Source organism: Benincasa hispida, chromosome 5, assembly GCF_009727055.1.
Source record: "Benincasa hispida cultivar B227 chromosome 5, ASM972705v1, whole genome shotgun sequence".
NCBI classification, from domain to species: domain Eukaryota; kingdom Viridiplantae; phylum Streptophyta; class Magnoliopsida; order Cucurbitales; family Cucurbitaceae; genus Benincasa; species Benincasa hispida.
This window is the reverse complement of record NC_052353.1, coordinates 45,556,488-45,568,758: the sequence shown is the minus strand read 5'-3', so window position 1 is coordinate 45,568,758 and position 12,271 is coordinate 45,556,488.

Below are 12,271 nucleotides of genomic sequence, written 5' to 3'. Positions count from 1 at the left end.
AGCTTGGATTGTTCCGAATCCTATGTTACAACCTTCCGTGGGGATCATCGTGGTTAACGACTGGCTAGTGCCGCCTAAAAAATGAAAGCTGGTGCAACATAGGAATCTCACAGTTCAAACTAATAGAGGAGACCATAGGAAAATATTGACCTATTTCCTTCACCCACTTACTATGAACTACTTTCCCCATTCACCTTGTTATTGACCCCTGCAAACACTTTTCGAATGGAGTAGTCGTGGTAAAAGTGAAACGAAGTCGAGCATGGATCTCACATTGTGAACTCTTGAGGACATGAGAGCTAATAACTATATATCGAACATATGGTTAATCTCCTACTGAAGTGTTCTAAATGTTTGGGTATTTATTTACTTAGGTTTAAAAATGGCTAACTTTAAACAACCAAAGTCTATATGATTTTTATCCAAGTATAACATTTATATTTGGATATAACCCTACAATGTCTAAGTGTTTAAACAAGTTTTAAACCTCACACCGCTCACGCAAGCTCATAAAATCAGTTAACAATGCTCAATATTTCGGTCATAATCCCCAAGTAGGAGAGGTTACGTAAACCATCAACTTAAGCACCCCCAGTCGTAGACAGGTTTATGAACTGATTTTGAGTTTGTAACAAAATTTTATAAGGTAACAACCTATTTTAATAGTTAAAACTAGTTGTTAACCTAAGTGAGCATGTTGTTTATCTTTATTATGGACTTTAAAGTCTAATTTCATTTTATAAAAAAATTTATAAAAATGCTTTAACATTCATAATATGCTTCAAAGGTATTTAAAATCAATATAACAATTACACTAATTTTTAACAAACCCTAAAGCATGTATTCTATATATTATAACTAATTATAACATACAATCATGCATGTAACAACACCTATGGTGGGATTTTAAATCTAAATGGCATACTTTATGCATATATTTAATTATGAAAAACATAAAATACATAAATAATTAAACATAAAATTGATATGGTTTTTGGTTTTGGCATTTTTAAAATAAATAAAAGTCTAACTATTATAAGAATCAGCAAAACCGACTTCAAAACCTTTTGGACTGCTTGAACCACCTTGAACTGGGCAAAACTCGTCGAGTATCAGCAAGTAACTAGCATCGAGTATGCTAGTATGCATCGAGTATGACATCGAGCATTAGATATTTCACAAAAATACCATCGAGTAGACACTATCGACCATCGAGTAAGGCATCTAGCATCGAGTATTGAGTATTTCATGAAATATCATCGAGTAGATGTATCGAATACCATTAAGTATGGCATCATGCATTTCATGAAATATCATCGAGTAAATGCATCGAGTACCATCTTATGGCATTGTGCATCAAGTATTTTATGAAAATCCATTGAGAATGTCATCGAGTATCCCATCAAGCATCGAGTATCTGGAAAAAAATTCAAATTTCCAGTTCCTGCTGGTTAGTCCTTCTTCATTTCTTTTTTCAATTACATCTTAATTGTAACTCTAATGACTTTAAACGAATTACATACACTTAAACACATATTAAGGCCCATCAAACAAGAGCCAATTACAAGAGTTATAACATAATTGAAAAGATTCAAATGCCAAAACACTGAAAAACCATATCAGCATACTATTTTCATACAGTTCATGAAGAACACCCACAAACTCAAATTAACAGTTGTTAAGCACTTAAAACATGCTCTGATACCAATTGAAGGAGTAATATAACATGCAACGGAAGAATTCAAAATCAATAAGTACTTGAATTACATTTAATTTGAGTTTTAAGCATGCTACTCATGAAGTTTTCAAAAGAGGGTTTGAACATGACAATACCTTTATAGTTCTCTTTACGATTTTAGCAGAATCTTCACAAGTTCGAGCTGGATTCTTCAGATAGACAACCAACAAGATCTTCTCAACTATGCTCAAGAAGGAATGTGTGGTAGAAACACTCTAATCAAGCTGAATTGAAGATGAACTAGTGAGGGTGGAGTAAGATTTTGGTTTTACAACAGTAAAGATAAAGAACGCAGTCTTCTTCCAATTTTCATGCATGAAGCTTCATTATATAGCCTTAAATCATGCAATAGAAGATGGTTGCATGTAGGACAGCTTCTACTTGGTGTNAACGCAGTCTTCTTCCAATTTTCATGCATGAAGCTTCATTATATAGCCTTAAATCATGCACTAGAAGATGGCTACATGTAGGACAGCTCCTATTTGGTGTTGATTGAAGAGTTCATGGTGGAATTTAGTGATAATACACCATTGTGAAGTTAGTGGATTTTTCCAATTTTTGGGAAAAATCCACTAACTCAAAAACAATTTCAAAAAATTGTTTTTTCATTTTAAATAAAACTATTTTATTTAAAATTTAGTTTTATATAATTAATTCAAAATTAGTTAATTTAAACAAAACTAATATAATTAATTTAATATCTTAATATTAAATTAATAAAACATCAATTCCACCGATATGATTTAAATTCATATAATCAATATTTAAATCATAATTTAAATATTAATTGATTCTCCAATCTTGTTTTAATTTCAATTAAATTAAACGTTTTAATTGCATCATATACAATCAATTGAAAAACCATAAAACTGAGTTTGAACTTTTCAAATTCATAACCTTAGATTCAAAATTCATCCAATCAATTACTCAATTCATTATTCCTACTTATGAGCAAGTAGAGGAACCTATTGAACCTATAGATCATGAGCTGCAACGATTTGTAATCAATTGGTTAGACTCTTTAAACCGAATTAATTACTTTTCGTTAACCATCAAGACATACCACTATAACTCGATAGTTGCACTCTCCTCATTGTATATGTATTTCTGTCCATGTTAACCATCATCAGTAAGTCGAGCCTTCACAAGTTGTTCATATTTACCGTTGGATGAAAATTACTATTTTACCCCTGTAAATACATCTTGTTCCTTAAGTTCTCACTAATCGTCTAATGAACAACTGATTCATAATACCACTTATGAATCATGTCCCTCTCTATCATGAGAAGGCAGGGCCCCGTTTGTTCAAGACCTGGAATCAGCACTTAAGAGAGCAACCTATCTGCTAACCTAAAACGGGTATGAGTGAATTCCATCTTGCAGAGCTATATCCCTAGCTATCTATCCGGTCTTATCCCTAAAATGGAAGGCTTATTAAGTAGTGCTATTGAACTACTCTCACCCATGTAGATCAAAGGGCAATCCCGAATAAACATGAGTTCATAGCTAGCTCAGGATTAAGATTGAGTTATCCTAGATTACTTTAGTATGAAATAGTCAGTTTTAGCAGTAAACGATTGTTATAAATAAAAGTGACTATTTCGTGGTCCATTCTTTATGCAAAATCATTGCATAGGATCCCTCCACTCACATGTCTCTACATGAATAATTTGTGGATCACATCATTTGTATTGCCTATACAAAATGGGCCGCATCCAATAGTGTTATCAGGATGAGATACCCAATTTCATTCATATACTTTTAGACCATTTAGGCTATATACTATTAATTTGATCCTGTTTATATCACTACATAAAGTTAAAGTATTCATAATATAGTCATGGATATGTTTATTGGATTTTCATAATAGAATACAATATCAATAACTTTATCGAATAATATGCTCAATAGTATTTTATTGATAAATAGAATGTTTAACACGAAATTTACAAACTTCGAGTTCTAGGACATTCCCAACAACCACAAGCACACTTCCGGAATTTAAGTTGTTGTTATAAACTTCTGTAACTAAGAGTCTAGAGTTGTTAAGCTATTTTTGGAATTATATAAACATTACAATGATTATAGTAAAATAAGTTAAGCCAAACAGTTGTTGTTTATTTACTTGACTTTAAGTTTGGTGAGCAAAATGGGTTCAGATGGGTAGTAGGTATCACAAAAGGGTGGTATCTGTCGTCTTCACCCCTCCTTTCGAGTTCGAGGGTTGAGCTCGGGAAGGGGTGTGATATGTTCAATCTTTGGAGTCCATTCAAATTTGAGGGTTTTAGATGATGGCATTAGAGTAGTACCTCCTATTTTTAAACGTTCAGTAGGAAGACCTAAAAAAAAAAGGATTCAATCTATAGATGAAACTAAAAGTAGTTCACTAAGATGTAGTCGTTGTCATTCTAAAGGTCACAATTCTAGGACTTGCAAACTTCACCAAATTAATCAATGATGTAATAATTATAGTTGCATGTTTTCCCTTGTATTGCTAAATGGATTGATATTATAATTTATGAAAGTTATTTTTCTCCTTGATTGGTTCTACTGTTGAGTTTGTAAGTGAATGGAACGATATCTTTATATGAACAAAATTCTTGAATTTCTTTGTTTATATTTCTTTTCTAGATTGAAACATGTGATATACACATTTATACACACACTGATATACATTGATAAATATTGATAGATTTCTATCAGTGTCTATACACACTGATATACCATTGTGTTGATATACACTGATATCTTTCAATCAGTGTATATCATTGATGGAGAGTAATTTATTTTTCTGCTATTCTGAAAATGAAGATACTTGATGAATTGATCATGGATATTGATACTGAACTTTTCTAATGGTCAATTTGGAAGTCAGTGTTTCTTCTTTGCCATATAATGCAGTATATCAGTTTTGGTTATTAGAATTTATATATTGATTTCATTTTTTATGTAAAAGTTGTTGCAATATTAGGATTATACATGGTTGATTCAGTTTTGGCATCAGACACTAGAACCAGAAGCATTATAGTATTATAGTAATAGAGTTGAGAGTTGATAGACACTGATACAAGTCTATCAATGTCTATCAGTTAACTACGGAATTGATAGACTTCAAAAGTATATAATATATATTTAAACATTGATAGACACTGATAGAAGTCTATCAATGTTTAAATATATTTATGTCAAACTAAAAATAAGTTTAAAAAGTCAAAACTAATAGTTTGAGATAAGCAAATTCAAAATATCAACGTCCAAACTCTTGCAAAAATGCTCCAAAGGACTACTTAAACTCTTGTAAATAGCTCAAGCAAAAAATGGTGGTTGAACTTCCTCATTCTTCAGACACAAAATAAACCAGAAACAAAGCTCCATAAACAGGTCCAACAGATAATGCAAAAACTAGCAAATATTGAATAAATATCGGGATGTCCCATAAAGTCGAGAGGACTCGAGGAGAGCAAAGGCCTACCATGACACAGAATAACATTGCATATTTTCTTGGATTAAACTCACAATTAAAAGTAACTTCCAGCAAGCAGTTCTTTCCCCAAGTGAGATGGAGCTTACAATCATTTTCCTTTTTGATAGACTATCACTAATAGACATTGATAGACTTCTATCATTATCTATCAACGATAGAATTCATGATGTACCTAATAGAATTTTGTCCAACATATAGACAAAATTTTATACAACTGATAAAATCACACCAGATAACATCATTAGTATAAACTACAATTCTTATAGATATAGTTCTATCATCAATGTTCATTGTCACTAGTATTGTAACATTCACAAAATAACATAGTTCATAGTATTGTAGTCTTTTCCAATAACATTCTAAAATCAAGTTTTAACATTAAGTCTGAGAAGGTTGAGATTGAGTTTGAGAGTTTAGTTGAGAGATGTTTAAGTTGAATCTTGGAGCATTATTCATCAATGAAGTTGTTTCGTTCTTTTTCCTCTTTTTAGGAGGTGCTTTGTTCATTTCCTCTGCCTTTGTTGTTTGTTTCCTTTCTCTCTTGGGCCTCTCATTGATAATTTTTCCATCATCATCTAATACTTTTGGTCTAAACTTTGTACGTTTCCCTTTTCCTTCACCTTCAGCAACCCAAAATAATAGTAACAAGAAAAAAGTTAAATGTTAGAATTTAAAAACTACATATCATGATATCATCGACTATTTATATCTATGTATTAATAAATATGTGAACATAATATTAACATACAAATTGATTTATCATAAAATCTCTCACTATATACTGTTGATAGACAGTGATAGATAACTATCACTCTATCCATTATTGTATCAACTAATATGTACAAATATCTAGTTAGATATAACTAACAACAACAACTATTTAGATCTATATAGCAAGGAATATATGAACATAACATTAATATACAAATTGATTTATAAAAAAAATATCAGTATCTACCATTGATAGACAGTGATAGTCGTCTATCATCAATGTTAGATAGTGATAGACCACTATCATTCTATTTATCATGATATCAAATATCTAGTGATACAACATGCAACTATTTACCGTCTTTTCTCTTGATTATTTTCTTTTATTTTCAAGTCTTTTTTTCTTTTCATTCTCATTTTCTTCTTCAGTTCTTCTTTAACAACTTGTTCTTCAACATGTTCTTTTTGTTCAACAATATTTTTCCTTCATCAACAGGTTGTAATAAATAAAGTAATAGTATAGTGTTAGACATTGATAGTATTTTATAAATATCATTAATTAATTATATTTACCTTTTTCTCATTTTTTTTATTTTTGATATCCTCTCTTTTTTTCTTTTTTTTCTTCTTTGTCAGATAGATCAAATTCTTCTTCTTCAAGCTCAACTTCCTATAATAGATCCAAAATTCTAAAATACTTAAGAAGACAACTTATCGCTTTATTTTCTTTCATAGCTTCTATATATTTAACTTATCCTTTTGTTGAACATGATCAGTTTTTTTCATATGTTCCTCAGCTTCAAATTCTTTTTGTTGCAATAATACAATGTAATGTGTCATTATTACATAAGAATTAAGGAAGTTATAGAAGTATACCATTGTCTATTAATGATAGACACTGATAGAATTCTATTAGTTTCTACCATTGATATGCAGTAATTGAAAGACCTCACTGACTTTTATCAAGAATATCACTAATAGACAATGATAGAATTCTATCAGCGTATATCAATGATATACACTTCCTAATAAAAGCCTATCATTTAGATTTCAACTTAAATATTTACCTTCTGTTAAACATGATCAGTTTTTTCCAGATATTCTACAGCTTCAAATTCATTTAATTGTAATAATACAATGTAATTTGTCATTGTTACATAAGAATCAAGAAAGTTATATATGTATATCAGTGTCTATTAATGATAGACATTTGTATAATTATATCAGTTTCTATCACTGATGTGCAGTGATTGACCTCATTGACTTCTATCGGGAATGTCTATCGTAAATAGACACTAATAGAATTTCATCAGTGTATATCAGTGATAGACACTTCCTGATAAAAATCTATCATTTAGATTTTAACTTAGACATTTACCTTCTGCTGAACATGATCAGTTTTTTTCAGATGTTCTACAGCTTCAAATTTATTTCGCTACAATAATACAATATAATGTGTCATTGATACTTAAGAATCAAGAAAGCGATAGAATTTTCTATTAGTGATAGACACTGATAGAATTCTATCAGTGTTTATCACTAATGGGTAGTGATAGATCTAATTGACTTTTATGACAATGTAGCTTAATAGAGAAAACAAAGTAGCTTAAGAGATGAAGTAAACCTTTTCTTTTCCATCCTCTTCCTTAAACTCTATTGTTAATTCTTGTGTCTTTGGGATTTCCAAAGGTAGAGATTGAATATGGTCAAAATCATCTTCTGTTTCAATTTCTTGTGTTGGTATATAAGATTCCTAAAACAAAAAACATAAATCAAACACAAAGATAATGAAGTGAATGAGATTTATATAATAAAATACACAAATCAAAAGGAAGAAAAAGGCATTGATAGATAGTGATATACTTCTATCACTGTCCCTCAGTACAAAAACTTGTATACAAATCTTTCCTTCATTCTCATTTTCAATCTACAAGAAAAAAAATTTTAGTTTACTTAGTAAATATATGTTTACATTTAAAAATAAAATAGTACATAGCAAAAGACTTACCTGAGCTACATAATTCGTAGCATAATTCACTATTTTATCAAATTCATTATTTCTTTCAAGAATTTGTAAGCTACAAGAAGGAGCTTTGTTTTTTTCTATGGTCTTCCCAACATCTTTTTCAAATCTTCTATTTCCTCCATTATATTTTTCTCATGCTTTTTTTTCTCCAATTAAATCTCTTCCTTTATTTCTTTCTTCTTTTCTTTCTCTTTCTACCTTTTCCTTTTCCTTTTCTTCCAAATCTATCAAATATTTGATGGTGGCTGATTGTGATTCTTGTTGTTGGAACTAGTGGAATTACACAAAACTACAAGTTTAGGCACATGTTAAATCATTAGATCAAAACCAGAAAAACACCAACAAGCTTTTTTATTATAATGTCTATCACTATTTTTTATTAATAGACAGTGATAGACTTCTACTACTATCTATTAGTGATAGACTACTATCTGTTTTTTGTTTAAAACCATTGCAAGTAATAAAAATGAAGCTAAGAAATTATAGAAAATACTTATATCATTTCTTTGAAAAATATTCTCTTCAAGATTTCTCCAATGATCAGATTGCAAGTACTCCCATAATATTATTTTTGGACTTTGATTGCAAGTTTTTCTTCCAAATCCAATATCTATTGTTGAAAGTTTTGGTATTATTTCAAATGCCCAACAAACTAGTTCTGAAGGGAAACCTTGAAGGCATACAGAATCCTTTTCAGTAGAATAAGCCTTTTTAAAATATTGATATGTCAAGTTATATGTCAATCGTCACCAATTAACAATATTGTGTCCTCGTCTAGGGATTAAAAAGAACTCTAAAAAAGGAGGTTTGCAAACTTAACCTTGAAACTATCACTTTCAGAATGATGTAAGAACTTTCTCTCGATGTCCTTTCTATCAATCGAATCACCATTCTTAAAGACTCTTTTTCTAAATTCATAAATTTTTTCTTTTTCTTCTAAATCCATTGATGCTAGTTGAGTACCATTTAAACCTGTGGTTAAACAAAATTCTTTTAATCCAAACTCTGCTATATGCCCATTAAAGTTAAAAGCCAAGATATTTGACTTATTTGTGATGCATTGTTTTCTTATAAGGTAGTTTATGAATCTTGTGTGCATTTTCTCAATTTTAATATTTAGAAAGTGGTCAAAGGACCATTTCTACAAGTATTTAAATTCCTATCATCTAATTGGTTTTTTTATAATTTGTATTACATCTAATGAGATGCATATTGTTATCTTAAAATGCCTATTCTCATCTTGCATTATTGTTTGATGTTCATGTTCTTGTTCCACCTATTTAAACATACCACTATCAGTAATAAACAAGTGATATATGTCTATATTCTATCATTAACTATCACTCACTATTATCATTTAATGAACATTTGTAGACTTCTATCATTGTCTATCATCGATAGTGATAGAGTAAACTAACATGCAGCAGAAAAATCAGAATCGATAAGTACTCTAATACACTTAACTTGAGCTTAAAACATGCATTGAAACAAAATTTCAAAGAGGAGTTTCAAGAACTACAACCTTTGATGAATCTCCGCAATACCAGCTTCTCTCCACGAAATTGAAACTTCAAATCAGCTAAGGACTACTACAAAGACCTTCTCTACTATTCTCTATCTCAGATTGAGAGGTGCAATCTCTGAATTGAAGTGAATTTGATAGAGAGGGAAGAGTGTTTGGAGAGATAAATTTTTCAGTAGAGTTTCAGTAAGAATTCAGCTTGTTGTTGGTTTACAGATACATACAAGGGAAGAAAACAGAATCATTAAGTATTCTAATTCATTAATTTTGACATCAAAATAAGCATGTTCACAGAGAATTAAGAGGGTTTCAACGCATACCTTTGAAGAACCTCTTGAATCTTGATCTTAAACTGCAATCTCCTTTTTCTTTAGTTGTGAACCACCACAAGGTCTTCCCTACTATTCTCTTGCAGCCTTAGATTGAGTTGTGGGACTCAAAACAAGCTTGAATTAGGAAATAAAAAAGAAGAGGAGGTCACTAGTTTACCGAGGTTGAAGACCTTCTTCAACCTCTAGAATGTCTCAGCAAAACCAGTCAATTGCATGGGATTCTTTTAGCTGAAGCTTATGTGATATATCTTGGAATATCATGCAATCCAATTACATCAAATTATGCAAGCTTCAACTTCAATTTTTGGTAGTGAGAAATGAATAAGGTGCTTGGTTAGAAAGTGGAAAAATCTCACTTTTTGTGGGTTTTTCCATTTTTCCATTTTTCCATTTTTCGTTTTTCTATTAATTTTGAATCTATTTTCAAAATCAAATGTCATTTTTAGCTTTTTTTTTAATTTTATAATTAAAACTAAAAATTTATTAATTTTACAAAAAAATAGTTTTCTAATAAAATTAATAATTAATAATTAATTAAACAATTTAATTAATTTCAATTAATTTAATATCCAATATTATATTAATTAATCACCAACTCCACTATCAACAATCCCTATTCGTAAAATTAATATGTAAATCATATTTGAATATTAATCGATTCTCCAATTATGTTTAATTCCAAAATTAAAAGTGTAATTATATCACATATAATTACTAATTCCCTTAATTCGAATTTGAACGTTTCAAATCAACTTACCATGTTATTCTAAGGCTTATCTGTTTGTGAGCTAGAGGGGACCTAATGGATCATGGGCTCTAACGATCTAAGATTAATTGGTTGAACTCTTTAAACCAATTAACCCCTATTCATTAACTACCGGGTCACTCCACTAAAGCCCAATAGTTGCACTCCTTCATTATAGATATATTGTGTCCACTCGATATAACCATAATTAGTAAGTTAACCCTTCACAGGTTGTTCGTAATAATGGATGGGTCAAAAGCTGTTTTACCCCCGAGATTCCTCTTGTTCCTTATATCCCACTAATCTTCTAATGAACAATTGGTTTGTGATCCGATCATCAAATCGAGTCGGCCAATGAGAAGGTGGGGCCCCTTGTTCAAGACTCGGAGTCTAACACTTGGAACAACCTCTCTACTATCCTTGAAAACGGGTACAAGTGAATTCCATCTTGCACCCTATGTCGCCAGCTATCTACCTGATCTTAGCCCTGAAATGGGAGGCTTATTGAGCCAGCACTATTGAGCCAACCCTCACCTATGCAAATCTAAGAATAATCCCGAATAAACAGGAGTTCATAGTTAGCTCAGGATTGGTTAAGTTACCTAGGTCATTGTTGTGAAATAGTCAGTCTTAAACAGTAAACAACGTTATAAAGTAAGAATGACTTATTTCTTGGTCCAATCTTTTGCAAACTCATTGCACATGACGCCCCTACTCCTCATGTCACTACATATACGAATCAGGATCACTTCGTCTGTAACACTTTACAACTTCTTGTAACAACTATAGAGTGGGTCACATCTGATAGTGTTACCAGAATAAGACACCCAACCTTATTCATATACTATAGATCATTTTGATTATTTACTTAATCCACTTTTATGTCTCCACATAAAGTTCAAGTACTCATGTAACAGTCATGGATCTTTTAGTTTATTGGATTTATTTCTAAAACAAAATAAGCAATTCATATATTCAATACAACTTTATTGAATCAAACTTCGATAACAACTTTATTGAATTTTTCAAAATAAGTTTATTGTTTACAAACCACAAGTTTTAAGACATAAAACCCAACACTTGCATGGCTAGAAATTTGAAGTCAATACTTCAATATATACATTAAAACCATGCATATCTGACTAAAACTAGCTTATGCCACTTCAATTTCGATTGAAATTGAAGTGGCATGAGGTCGATTTTGTGTTTGGATTTTCCAATTTTCTATTTTTAAAATAATTTTAATTAATATTAATTTGATTAATTTAAAACTTTAACTAAAACTGATTTTCAAAAATTCAGTTTTTAATTTAAGTTTTATAATTTTGAATTTCAAAAAATCCAAAAATAAATTAATCAAATTGTCAATTTTGAACAAATTTCAAAATTGAATAAAATTGGATAATTAATTTAATTTAATATCAAATATTAAATATTATTTTTACCTCATCAAATATTTAAATCATTATTTAAATATTTTTTAACTCTCCAGTTTCATTTAATTTCAACAAAATTAAAGGTTTTAATTGTATCAAATACAATTAATGAAAACCCTAATTGAATTTGAACACTTCAAATCCAAAAACCCTAATATTGAATCTCAATATTTCAAATCCATTTAATTCACTAATCCAAGATATATTTTACGTGCTAGTAGAGAGACCTTATAGACCTACAGATCATGAGCTCCAACAATTTGAGATTAATTGGCTA